The following is a 13,704-nucleotide window of genomic DNA, read 5'->3' as shown; positions in this document are numbered from 1 at the left end:
CTAAAAGAATAAAACAAAAAAGTAAAAGAAATACACAACTACAACCAGTCAGAAAACCATAATTACCAGCAAAATGGATACGAGTCTATCCAATATAAATAGAAGTCAATTACCTAAAAAACAGAACCATACTACCACCATATTTTCAACATAATCCTTACTACAGTTACTGAACTAATACACAAAATTTACTCCATGTTCTGAGGTAGAATGTAATACTTTTTATACCATGAAAGATTGATGAGGGATGAAGCTCTGACTACAACTCAGAAGAGCCATGTTCGATTAGTGTCAGAGGTGTTTCAGGGACTGGGTAGGGGTGGTTGAGCTTGTGCGGCTTATGCTAGCTCAGTCATCCTTGCTGAGGAAAGGCTCCTAGGCCAGGGACACTGCTGATAGCTACTGCATTCTGAAGGGATTTCCATACTTTGTTGGGGAATAGGTGCGCAGAAGAATGTTAAACCTTTTCCCCAACGGCAAGGAATCTGAAGCAACTTAGGGGTAGGCTGCTACAAGGTGCAGCAAGCTAACCCACTCATAGGTTCATAGGTAGGTACTAGGCTATCGGCCCAAGGGCCTACGTAAGCCTAGCCAGCAAGGTACCATAGCTTACGCCACCCAAGAAAGTTATTTTCCTGTGCCACTGTCCAGCAGAGACATAGAAGTGATCCCCGGGGTGTATTTCCTGTTTCCCATCCACTCATCAAGATTTTTCTTGAAGAGTGCTAATGAAGAACTTTGCTGGACATAGATGGGTAGCTTGTTCCAGAGTATAGGAAGTCTCTGGGACAGGACTCTATCCCTCCAGCATGTCCTGTTTATTGTGGTGACAAGGTTTAGGTCTCTAAAGCATGTAACTTGGAGGGATTGGGATTTCTTTAGGTGTAGCATGGTCCAACAGCTCTTGGTTTGATATAGCTTTATATGTTAGGCAGAGATCACCTCAGAGTAAGTGATATGCTACGGAGTAAAGCTGGAGTTTTTTGAGGCAGTCAGTGTAGGGCATTTGTTTGAGGACAGTAATCCTCTTTGTGAGGTACTTCTGTGGCCTTTCCAGCTGCTGCAGATGTCTTGTGAGGTACATTCCAAAAGGGGCGTTGTACACTATAATGGGTCTAATGAGTGGGGAGTAGGAGGGGAACAATGACCTCTTTTTTCCTGGATAAGAACCCTTTTATGATGAGGTGTGCCACGCAGAAGGACTTCCTGACTACTGTGTCGCTATGACTATCAAAGGAGAGACTACTGTTCACCTGGGTCCCAAGGTCTCTTATCACGCATTCGGTGTTAAGTAGATTGCTGCCTATGTGGTAGTTCATGGGTACAGAGTTTTTATCAAAGGGGATGACACTGCACTTTTTGGCACTGAGCTTGAGGCCATGGCTCTGACTCCAGGAATCTGTCTCAGTGAGGCCCTTCTGTAGGATGTGCAAATCATTTGGGGACTTGACTATGGCTCCTTGCTTGCAGTCATCTGCAAACTTAGTCAGCCAGAGGCCTTCTGTGTTAGCCTGTACTTCAGAGAAGTAGATACCAAACAGGAGAGGTCCCAGGACGGAACCCTGCGGCACTCCGCTTGTCACTGCCTTGAGGTCAGATTTGGAGTCTGCAACTTTTACAGTGTACGTGGTATGTCACTCTTGCCACACTGGAAATGAATGGGCCAACAGGGCTTTCTGTGCAAGAATGAATATGCTGTAGTGATTTTGTGTAGCCCAGGAAAGGCCTGCTCTCACCCCAATAGATCGATTGGGGCCAAATGGGTTTAAGCAGTGGAGCCATCAGGTAAGGTCCCTTAAAGGCGGGGGGGGGGGGGGGCAAATTACTTCTGAACTAGAGAACAGAATTACCACATCATACAATCTATTCATAGAAATCCAGATAACCTATGTGAGGCCCTACTAAATGGGCAACTCACCCTTTACAGCATCTGAGTGAAATCAGTGGGAAACAGTAATCAAAACAAAATCTTACTCATTTCCTACACTTACAGTACAAGATATTTCATGTACCACACAGAGAGACATACATGCACAAATGCACACTCCATATCACATGTATAAAGATATAAGGGTTTTTCATGTTTCCCATCACCTCTCCAATCCCTATAATCAGCACTCTAACAGTATTAAGTGTGCACTTCCATGCCTCCATAATTCACATATAAAACAATCAATCCCTAGAACTTAATCATCCCCAACTTTGCCTGTGTAAGCACTAATTCAACAGCCCACTCTTCTTGAACATAAAATACAACCATTTCCTCGAATAGGTACATCCATGTCACCTTCCAAATGGAGTTTTAGGAATAAAATGATGCAGCCTGATATTCTGGCAGCTTGCCAGTCTTCTCGTAGAGATACTAACTGGGACAGCTCTCATACAGCTTTATACCATCTCCACAGCCAGCTGCTAGCTGAAGTCAGAGGGGCCATGCATTCAACTATTAGCCAATACCTAATCGTAGATAGTGGAAGCATATGACAATAATCCACCATCATTTTTCCAATTGTCACACAGGATCAATATATACTGAAGAGAGACAGGCCATCACAGTAGAAGTGAGGTGCTGTGCATATCAAAACTATTGGGAGAAACCGGATGGAATACTAGAATATGCAATTAATGTTGGAAGGAAGTCATCCAAACAAACCATAATGCAAAGTTACGACACAGATTAGATGGTCTGCCTTTGTGTCATTGCATACAAACCTTACCCAAGTCAAGATGCCTTTTGAGCACTGTTACACGAGAGCAAGCATGAATTTATCCCACTGAGCTGCACATCTGGAATGCATCTTTTTTAAGTTATATTTATAAACCCAGTATACATCAAAAAGCATACTAGCACTGTGGCAAATCAAATTACATATATTCCAAGAGTAGCAGCATTCAGATCAGCACATATCTTGATGCACAAGTGTGTTCTGATCTTATAATTTTAACAATGTACTGCTTAGCTGTTTTCAGAACTTATGAAATTCTTGCCTGCCCTGTGGCATTAAGGGATGGAACCCGAAGTATGCCCTATATACCCAGAGCTCGATTATTGGCTAAGCCACTGGAGGAGCTATCTGGGAAGGATAAGAGTGAGTGCTTGATATGAACTTCCTAATCAGTGGGGATGGGTGGAAGGGGGCTGCTGCAGGAGCACCACCTGAAGGAGGGCAGCAAATAGGTGCACAAGACACAAAAGGGTGGGACATGGGTTATCTGCCAAACACTGCATCACAGAATTGTGCCACAGGGACTATGGGCCAAAAAGTACATCACAAAATTATGCACCATGCCTCACATCTGATACAGATGGCACAAGGGAGAAAGGCACATATAAATGTCTCCTAGCCTCTGCTGGAAGGTGGCCTTGATCCTGGCTCTTAAATGAAGAAGGGACAAATGGACAGAGAGAAGAACTGATAGGGTGGTTGAGAGGGGAAAAGTAGGGACCAAAAATAGATGAAAAAAAACATGAAAATTCATAAAAAAATACAATGAGACATAAGGGGTGCCACTGGTCCTGTGAAGGGTTATGGGCTCCATTAACGTTGGGTCTTTGAAAACGCAGAATCCTGGGCACAAATCTCCATGCAGGAGTCTATAAAAGATAGACTATAAGGAGAGGGCATCTAGCCTATCTTGGTAGCCAAAGGATTTTAGCACAATAATCTTTTTGTCAGAAACATTTGGGGCCTTTCTAGCTGCATAATATGCCTGGCTAGTTACATGCCAAAAGAGGCACTGTACTCGATTATGGAAGAAAAATAATATCCTTTGACCTAAATGAGATACGCTTCGATAGGAGCTGTACTAGATTGAAGGACTGCAACACGATAGTCAAAGGTGAGGGAAACAATCCAGGTACCAAGATCACTAACTACCATGTCCATACAGAGTGGGTTACTGGTTGTAGATGAAGGGTGCTTCCCCCCAAAGGTCATATTGGTACACGTTTTATGAATTTGGTCTGAGCCCTTTTTCTGTACACCACTAGTTTGAAACGACTAGTTCTTGTTGGAGATCTTTTGTAGAAATATGGGAATGGAAGAAGACACCCAGCTTGCAGTCATTGGTGAATCTGGTTAGCAAGAAGTCAGGGTTTGTGGTATGGTGGTCAGAAAAGTATATACAAAACAGACAGGTCCCAGTAATGAGTCCTGCCAATACTTCACTGGTCACATTCTGAAGGTAGCACCTGCCAGCTTAGGTATCTGTAAGTTCTAGCCTTCAGACAGTTTGCAATCAATCTTATAAGGCTAATCTACCACAAGATTTAAGCTTGTTTGCAACACTACCATGGGATACATCAAAGTCCTTGGACAGATCCAAATATGCTGCGTAGACTGAGTGGCCACAGTCTGTACCATTCCAAAAGAAATTTACCAAGTTGAGTAGACATGATCCTCCCTTGACAACATTAAACTGTTGTGGGTGCAGCATATTTGTAATATCAGATATGGCACATTCCATGGCTGATGTGTCTAATTCCCGCTGTTTGTGGTATGCCCCCTTTGTGCAGCAGCATTTCACCCGACTTCCAAACCTCAAGGACATACACAGTCACTATGTTTAAGTTAAACAAGTCCAGAAGAGGTCCAGTGAAGGCATGACTGGTACTAGTACGCATGCAGGCACATTTCCTGGTTCCAAGGAAGAAATGTTTTTAGTTTTACAGAATACAGCCAGGCCATGCCCCCCAATAATTTCAGGGGATGAGTGGGACTCCAGTTTTTGTGAAAATTCAATGACTGTTTCCAGATGAAAATTAGCACTAATCTAAGTATGTTCTTTAGGGACACTGTGGGTAATATTATTTTGGATGAGTTCCATAAATTGCAAGGTGTCTGTTCTCAGCTCCCAAATGTAAATAAAGATTGATTTGTAGTCATCTTTACCTTGTGATGCTAGTTCCAGTTCATATTTAGCTTTGTTCTTTCCTGTGATTAATTACAGCTCCATAGTGATATTTTTGATTTTCATCTTTAATGTTGGTGGATTTGTTATACCTAATCCACACACTGAGCAGTACTGCAGGAAGAGGTCCAATACTCAGACAACTGAGGCAGCACAGCAACGCATATGACATGCCTGCTAATCCATCAAAGTACGTGCTGCAGAGCTCCTAGAAGCACTGACCTGCGACTTACTTGGGTCTCTTATCAGTGCGCTTCTTTACACCTTAATCCCACCTGAGCAGACTAAGTCATCAGCCAGCACTGCAAGAAACAATGGGCTACTGCTACCTTAACAGATTGCAAAAAATTAATACTCTGTTTTAAAAACTTTCAAATAAGTCAACAGAAGTGCACAAGGAACTTAACAGAATGAAGCAGGGAAAATGTGAGAAACAGGAGTAGACAGTTCAGTTTTGGCATACACACAGGTCATGTTTCTATGGATGTTAAACAACAAAAGTCTTACAGACAAGTTCTTCAGCTAAAAAAAATGCTTTCATGCTGAAACAATTTGCACGCTTTCCTGTCTGCAAGCTTTTATTAAAATAATATTGATGCATACGCAACTCTCCATATTTACTCTTAAATAAAGTCCACCACTGATCGATTCCCTGCTCCCACCTGCCCTGTCAATGCAGAGTCAATGTTTCACACTAGAGTCTTCCCATATCTGCCCATTCTGGAGTCATAAAATAGCAAACTGTGTCAAATTTCAAGCAGGACATCAATTTTCAGTACCTAAGTACAAAATGAAACAACTTCATAGTGCATTTCAATAATAGATTCCCTTTTCAAGGATTTCAACAAGTATTTCAGCTCAGGGACTGACCTGTCTTTCTTTTTTAATATTCACCCTCCTGCAGACATTTCAACACATCATCAAAAGCGCCTCAAGTACTGAGCTAGATAATAACACTGAAGAATTTAGTTCCAGAAAATAATTTCACAGTTTCTTTAACAAAATCATCTTCCAATGCAGGAAATAAAATGCATTTGCTCCCTATTGGAAGTGAAAATTCTGCAACTCCAAGTCCTGTAACTGTCAAAATAAATAAATAAGCTGCAACCTGATAGCCAAGTGCTGCAAATGCTGAATATCACTACACACTGTAAAGACATTCCTGCCTCCACACCCCAGCTACTAGCACAAATTAAAACACAGACTGCTTTACTTTGAAGAAAGAGAAATAATCTGAAGTACTAAAACTTCATGCACATGCATGAATACACATACGGACAAACACATTTAATATACATGTACAGACATGCAGTTACAGTTTGTCAACGACTCAGGTCGACAGTCATAGTGTGTGCTTCACAGACAAGTTTTCACACAATCTCTGTAGCTTTATGACATGTCAAAGTTACCTATACTTTGATAAAGGTTATATACACATGTTAAGCCTTTGAGGACGCAACCCACCCACCCCTTACTTGAAATGAGAGTCTTGGTACTATGAGGACTCAGATTACTATCACAGAAGTAACAGGCAATCACCAGTGTATAAGCAAGCCAACAATCACACAAAAATACCAAAAAGCAACCAATTCAGCATGAACTTAATCTAAGAAACAAAGGACACATTAGCAGTGTCAAAATTGTTTCATTTCTTCTTTGCAGTGTCACATGATCATATCTACACTAAGGGACAAAATGTGCAGTTTATTTCTGCAACATGAAAGACTTACTCATTCATTCTCCAGTACCTGCTTTATCATATTAAGGGTCACGGATCACAGCCTATTCCCAGCAAGCAGTGGGTGCAAAGCAGAGAACAAATCATGGCTAAGATGCCAGCCCACTGCAAGATGCAGATACACACACATACACACACAGACACACGCAACAATCTACAGAATCTCAAACGATTAAAATACGTGAAAGGAGTAAACATGAAAATATCACACATAATAATATGACACAGGAAGGATTACTGTTGTCCCAGTGACAATTTTTTGTCACACAAAGTCAATGGCAGATGTACTGACAAGAATGTGTCATTAGATAAAGCATTTCTTGACTGAATACAGACCCATCATTGTAAAATCCTTGATACCACTTTCAGTGACAGTAGAATTTTCACTTTTGTCTACTGTTGTACAACTCTGCAGTAAATATATACAAGTCCAGCAGGTGTGCGCAGTTTCAGTGGATCAGTTCTGCAAAACTGGCATTCACTGAAAGTGTGAAAATCCATCAACATAAATCTTTTATTCCTTTACAAAATAAGCGTTTAAGAGCCTTTACACAGAGATGTGTATAGCTATGTGTGCGGGTGTATGTGTGTATAAATGCATACACACACACACACATATATATATATATATATATATATATATATATATATATATATATATATTTGTTATGGTCCATAAGATTGAAAGAGCGAAATTTTGAAACTTCAAAATTTAAATATAAATAAATAAATAAAAACAAAAACATCTTTTTTTTTTTACATTTGTGCAGGGGGCTGTGCCCCCCCCCCCCCCGCCCCTGTTAATTAAATATACCAACACCGAGATCGCACTAAAGAGAGGAAAACGGTAAATATACAGTTCCGCGCTGTACTGCAATCTCCATTTAAACATTCAAAGTCTCAAAACTTTGATCTAATTGTCTGTACCATAAGAAATTTGATGTTTTGAAAGTTCAAAATTTGGAAGTAGACCCATTTATACATACACAAATACATGCACACACGCGCGCACACACACACACACACACACATATACATATATATATATATATATATATATATATATATATATATATATATATATATATATATATATATACACACACACACACACACACACATACATACACACACGCATATATATATATATATATATATATATATATATATATATATATATATATATATATATATTTTTTTTTTGAATTGTATAAAATCAAGGAGAAATATAAATACATACAGACTAGGATGATCTACTGTAAGCTCTGCAGCCACAGGACAGTGAAAATAACATAAGCCTTCACAGAAAAGAGAGAGTTGAGAATCAGAACCATAGAATGGTAAAGAAACAGCTGACTTTGGTCCTATGCATACACTGTTTTATGATGCATATGGTTATACCAGCTCTCATTTACCTAAATGGCCAGTGGTCACAGCCTGTAAAAGCATGCCACAGTTCTCAAATACAACTTGCTGATAAATGGAGCAGCAGATTAATGACAGGTTACTATTAAAGCAGTTTGGACTGTTAAAAAATGTATTACTTTCTCATTCAGTTTAACAGTTTATTTAGTGTGACTCAGAATACTATCAAATGCAAAGAAGAAATTTGGTTTAAAAAACAAAAATCTGTAGTAACAACATATGTAAGGTCGAAATGCACTACAAACTACATGGAGATGTAGCAAATGCAGAATCACAACTTTAAGAAGACACACACACGTAGGAAGGGTTAATAGACCAGATTCAGTAAAATGCTCCTTTTTTACTAGATGCCTGAATAAAATGTTAGTCTCTCTCCCTACATATTTTCTCTCTCTCTCACTGTTTCCTTGAAAGTAAGCTCCACTGAAGCCAGCAGAAGAAAATTAGTTCCATTAGTTTGTTCAGTTTCACAAAATATTAAATTGAAGTTCAGGCCCTTGACAAATCAGTACAATGCCTTAAAGTTTAATAACACTGTCAGTTTCTCCAAATCCGAAAGACTTCCATTAATCACCATAAACACTGCATCCCAACCATCAGACTACATTCTGGGATTCTGCACTTTGTCTATAAAGACCTTGTAGATCAAAGTCATTTTTCTGAAATTGTATTTCAGAAGAAGCTGCACTCCCCACTTGTTATGTACTAGCATGACATCACTAGAATTCACTTAATTTGAAATGCCAATCATCCGTGTGACAGACCTGCTGTCTTTTAGCTTTTATTACTACCTCCATCTTACTTCTACTAGAACATTCTGCCTGATGTACTGCCCCCTCCCCTCCCATATCAGAAGAACAATTCCTCCTGAAACTGCCAGAAGATTAAGACTTACACTGCATTCACAATACATAACGTGAGCCCCGAACTACACTTGGCATTCCACTCATACCCTGGGCCCATTCAATACAACGTGCCCATTTTCAGAATATCAAAGGGTGTCACTTAGAAGCAAAGAAGGAAACTGCCATTCCAATTCCAAAATGTCATAATAATTGTGGGTGACCTCACAGTAAGATCCTTTGGTTTTCCTACAAAATCATACATTGTGGAAATCCCTCTGTTTAAAACAAAAAAACAAGAACTACTTTTTGTTGCTAGTCTTTCAATTGCCTTACTATTTTCTTTCTTTTTTTTTTTTTGTGAATTTGTCGACCTGGGCTGTGCTTGTCAATCGTCTATTGTGATCAGTACGACCCTGTTAAGCACAGTTAAATAAATGAATAGTTTTCTTTGCTACATGGCTGCAAGAGTCATCTTTTCAACATCCCATTCTATAAATGCTAAATCAAAAATGGAATACATCAGATGCACATGACTTGGTAGTAACGTCTATCTTTAGGACATCTACTTGCAATTATATTTTTACTCAACTGTTCTCCAAAATGATAAAACTACTTCCCATGAAATAGTCAGAGAGGAAAACATCTGCTTCAGCTTAGTCCTTGTGTTTACAGTGGCAGCTTTAACTGGATAAAAATGCCCCCCACCCTGACACCTACACTCAGTTATGAAAATACAGTGGTGGTTGCTGGTAATTAATCAAACATTACATTGCCTTACTAAGTTTATCCCATATGCAGCCAGTGTAAAACATTGCATTTACTTTTAACTAGCTTTTGAAACCATCTTTCTGGCAGTGCAGAGTTTTTCATTGTAAACCATAGCTCTAGCGTACTTTGTTAATACAGCGGCTTCAATATAAATTTTAAAAATGAGTAATGTGGCAGCTCTCATATGCTAATACAGAGCTTACTGATAATAAGATTACAGCAAGTGCACACTGGAAGAGCCAAAACCTACAGGGGATAAGACGAACAGTGATAACAAGTACCTATATCCTCTCAGCTGTAGCACAGCAGCCATCTGTTGATACAGACTCAAAGTAAATTTACAGGGCCTGAAAAGCATTCTTCTTTTAATATACTCCCCGCCAAGTTTAATGACTTGAGCTAGATTACTCACGCTGAATGATATGAATGGAAAAACAAGTTCAGCGAGAGAAAACAATGGGAGTCCTTGTAGTAGTGAACAGAGTCTGATGGGGTGTGCTCCCTACCCAGGAGCATCATCAACTTAAAAGTGAAAAAACAACGGGAAAATAAATAGTAAAAGCCAATCTGCAGTACTCCCATTACAAAATGACCTTGTCGATTCTTGACTTAATTCTGCAGAGCAGTGCCATTGACAGGCCTTTACCCTTTCTCATTAATGACGATTTTCACCTTTTTCCAGGATAGCCTTCTGAATACTTATTGTTGAGGCACGATCCCAATGCTTCCAGAGCTGCACGGCTGCAGAAATTCTAGGAAAACAAAAACAGTGACATAAAGCAAAATAAAAATAAAAACACCTTTACATCCTTTTCCAATACCCATACAGTCAAGATTGAGGAATTAACCAGTCACATACAAGTCAGATTCCTTTATAAAGATGTTTTAGTTTCCTATGACTCGCTACACAAACCCTTCTACTCCAATGCACAAATATAAAATGTTGCTACCTACAGCCCTTCTTACAAAACAGTATCTATGCTAACCACCACACATTTTATTAACTCAGGCATTGCCTATTTTGCTGTGCTGTTAAAGCTAGCAAGTGTCAAAAAGCCACACAGGCTATCTGAAGCACCAGAAACTGTTAAGTGACCAATTTTCATCAGTGTTTTTTTTTTTTTTTTTTTTTTTTTTGGCATCTTAAGACTCTGGATATGTGCATCTTTATAGTGATTCCAAAGATCTGAACATAGTTACAACCTTAAAACACTCCTGACAATCTAATATTCGGATAAGACAATATAGCAAATACAAAACATCAAAGCAGACAAAAAAAAATGGGTAACATTACAGTTAAGTGGCACAGCAGCTGCTAGAGTGTCCTACATGTTAGGATGCTAAAACATGAGCTTGACTGATAAAATAGGAGTTTGATTCCCATCACTTCCTACTGAGCGCAAGTCCATACCAACTTATAAATCTTAGGACTCTGGACATCTATAAGCCTGAACAAAATAAAAGAAAACAGATGCAGCTGCTTCTGTTTAATAATGTCCCTCTATCTTAAGCCATCCCATTGTGTTCCCTCTGCAATATCATACAGTTTTGCATGTGCCAGTTGTGGAGAAAGTAAAATGAAATCAACATCCTTTTAGGAATTATGAAACTTTACTCCACACCCTTATCCCAAGCTTCCACATCTCCTTAGGAATTAGAAAACCCTACTTCTACATCTTTATCGTAAGCTTTCATATCTCCCTTTGACCTTATGCGCACACAATAATACTTGGTTGATCTAGGTTACTGACTTATCAGATGAAAACCTTCATATTTCACTTCTGTTCTGTACCCTATGACGGGGATGGTACTCCACATTGTTTCTGTACCCAACTTAAATTTCAGTCAGCTGACATTAATATTCAGCTGTTTACTTCTTCAGAACTTATTTTAAACTACTTATTTTCTCAGATGATAACCTGATTATAACTAAGAATCCGAGGGTTAGCTAGACAGTTTTATCACAGATGCAGATTTGTAAGTAGTGTAAAATGGCTACTTCATATTTCACCCCTCTTAACTAACTGCTTGCAAACAGTTTTTCTCTATAGCTGTTACCCTACAGTACTACTTTACTATTGTAAGACTATGCTCATTCATCTTAGACTCTAATGTGCCAATAGCAACTACGCATAATCAATAATTATTTTATGACATTCGTACTTGTGTGTTACTGCAACATTGTACTTGTCCAAGCTCACTGGCTAGTTCACATACCCATTTAACAAAGCAACATGAATGACACTAATATGCGTCTGTATTTTCTCTCTCTTGCAAAGCCATCCATCTATCCATAAGCACTTTTCCCATCTTTTAGGCATGGGGTAAGGGTGTCATCTCGCCAATGACAATCATCCAGAGCCAAGGTCCACACCACCAGGTGATTAGCCCTGCCACAGTAATTCTTCCACACTACACACTCACATGCACATTCACACCTATAGCCAATTTAGGGTGCTCAATCCACATATTGTGTGTCTTTGGAATGTGAGAGGAAACCGAAGCACCTAGAGGAAACCCATGCAAACACAGGGAGGACATGCAGACTCTGCAGAGAAGGCACCCCAGTTGGGAATCAAACTGGGGAACTTCTTGCTGTGAGGCAACAACACTTTCACTGTCCACTGGGTGAGCTGAAGTACACATCTGCATCTCTATGGGGAAAACATCCTGAAAACTGCTGGAGACAAGTTTAGTAGAAATGTGCATTACTGACATTCCCTAATCAGGGCCAGAAACTACTCCCTTTGTTGTAGAGCAGACAACAGTGTAAAGAAATTGTAATCTACCTTTCCTGTTCCACATTACACAATGATCCTTTTTCCTGTGACAACTGCAACAAAACTTGATCCTTTTCATATCAAGTCACAAACTGTATCAAAATTACTTTCAAATGTCATGTCTTCTGTCAGCCAACGGTGGTGGTAACTGATAAGCATTCTACATTCACAACTATTGCTTTAAAGAAACATTCCATTATACCATTTTGTTTTTCATAAACTCAAGACAGACAAACCCTTCCTTATCTTCCAACACTCCACTTAGTCTCAAATTATGTGCCTTATCTTCTAAATCAACTAACTTTTGCTCAATAAAAACAATCTGACTATTTAATTCTACTGACTTATTTCACTCCTCTGTCAGTCATTAGTCCAAAGGCAGCACGGTGTTATATTGTTCAGACATTCATAGGTAGTTACTAGGCATGTGGTCCAGGAAACCATTAAAGAGCCTAGCCCATATTTCCACTTGTCTGGTTAAGTGACTTCCCCAAGGTCACATAGTACACAAATGAAGGATGGAAGAATCCAACCCTGTACTATAAGTAATAGTTTGTTAACAGATAATAGCCTTAACCCTATGTGTTAAGTAGAAGAACAAAACTACATTGAAGCTTCACTAAACTGGAATCAAAGCCATCCGATGGTAGTGAACACAGTGAGTCCTAACTACTACTAGACTACCAGAGACTCTGACTCTTTCAAAGTATCTACTTTTAACTCATTTAGACTAGATTTTATATATATATATATATATATATATATATATATATATATATATGCTGTTAGTATTATTTTTAATAGCAGACACATAATGTTTTCTGCCCCGTGGGAGATGTAGTTTTAGAAAGAGAGTCAAAGAGAACTGGATCCGGTAAAGTACTGACAAAATGTATATATAAGCTAGTACAAATTATTTTAGTCACATCTTTTGTAACAAATTCACTAATTACGTTTGGTACACTACATTTTTACTTTCTGAGTCAAGTTTTTTTTTTTTGTCAAATAAAGAAGCTGAATTACACTACAAACTATTTTTATCAGACTTGTAAGGGGAATCAGCACCTGCACCAATTACTTTTGCAGCACTAGGAATCTTGTAATGATTTTCTTATAAATAAATAAGGTCAAAGCTGTAATCCATGTTGACAAAGGGTTCCAAATCCATAGTAATTTTTTAAAGTCTTACATGCTTTATGAAATAGTCCTACCAAATAGGAACAGAACACGTTTGCTT

General features: G+C 38.9%; 1 protein-coding gene across 1 annotated transcript in view; it reads right to left on the bottom strand.

The window, feature by feature from the left end:
* SHMT2 (serine hydroxymethyltransferase 2) overlaps positions 1-10,452 on the bottom strand; it is a 212,304-nt gene extending 201,852 nt beyond the window's left edge. Inside the window, exon 1 of the mRNA XM_044083621.1 lies at positions 10,360-10,452. The gene's annotated coding sequence lies outside the window, so the exon portion shown is untranslated. The remainder of the gene's footprint in view (positions 1-10,359) is intronic.
* Between the last annotated feature and the right edge of the window lie 3,252 nt (positions 10,453-13,704).

Source organism: Protopterus annectens, chromosome 9.part0 (genome assembly GCF_019279795.1).
Source record: "Protopterus annectens isolate FY-2018-M chromosome 9.part0, PAN1.0, whole genome shotgun sequence".
NCBI classification, from domain to species: domain Eukaryota; kingdom Metazoa; phylum Chordata; order Ceratodontiformes; family Protopteridae; genus Protopterus; species Protopterus annectens.
The sequence above is the reverse complement of the archived record's forward strand: the minus strand, read 5'-3'. Positions and strand labels throughout refer to the sequence as shown.